Source organism: Penaeus japonicus, unplaced genomic scaffold (genome assembly GCF_977035675.1).
Source record: "Penaeus japonicus unplaced genomic scaffold, GWHDUDI00000001_assembly GWHDUDI00000009, whole genome shotgun sequence".
NCBI lineage: Eukaryota > Metazoa > Arthropoda > Malacostraca > Decapoda > Penaeidae > Penaeus > Penaeus japonicus.
In genome coordinates this window covers 4,686,011-4,687,148 of record NW_028234411.1, presented here as the reverse complement: position 1 = coordinate 4,687,148, position 1,138 = coordinate 4,686,011, and positions in this window count along the sequence as shown.

The following is a 1,138-nucleotide window of genomic DNA, read 5'->3' as shown; positions in this document are numbered from 1 at the left end:
TAAAAATCACAAAAAAAAAAAAAAAAAAAAAAATCAAGGGACAGTTTCTTTTCTTTTCGTTTTTTTCTTTTCACTCCATCTTTTCTTCTCTTCCTCCTTCTTCCTTTTCTTCACCATTATCATATTCTTCTTTTCTTTCTTCTTCTTCTATTTCTGATCTTTCTTCACTTCTCCTCTTCCTCCCCTTGTCTTTGTTTTTATTCTTGTTCTCCTCATTTCTGGAAGAATTAGGAAAATATAATATATGTTTTTTTAGCTAAACTGCTGGACACACACACACAAACACACACACACACACCCTTACACACACACACACACACACACCCACACCCACACACTTACACACACACACACACCCTTACAAACACACACACACACCCTTACACACACACACACACACACACACACACACACACACACACACACACACACACACACACACACCCTTACACACACACACACACCCTTACACACACACACACACACACACACACACACACCCTTACACACACACACACACCCTTACACACACACACACACACACAAAACACACACACACACACACACACACACACACACACACACACACACACACACACACACACACACACACAAAAAAAAAAAAAAAACACACACACACACACACACCCTTACACACACACACACACACAAACTATACTGTATACATCCAGATCTTTCCTTAGTATTACCAGCAAAAATTCAAATTACTGAATATAATAAGCGTGGCAACATTACATAACAAATTGTTTTAAAATTTGAATTGTGATTGTTTGAGATTGTCTGGTTCGGAGTCCCAAAAAATAGAGAACTAAGCAAAATTGTAGAATTAGCATACCACGCATATTACTGTTATAATACGGATGTTTTTGTTTTCTATTTATATAATTTGATTTGTGTTTTTCTAATTTTAAAGTATTTATGGTGTACCTAGGCATTAGTATTAATGCCTAGAATTAGTATGAATGCCCATGATTGTATATAGAAAAAAATAGTGTGAAATAGGCTTCAGCGTAATAAATAAGCATGAAATTATATTGAGGATTACTGGATTAAAAAAAAGATTTTAATATCCTATTAATAGACATAATACGAATTCTCAGCACATATTATACATAGG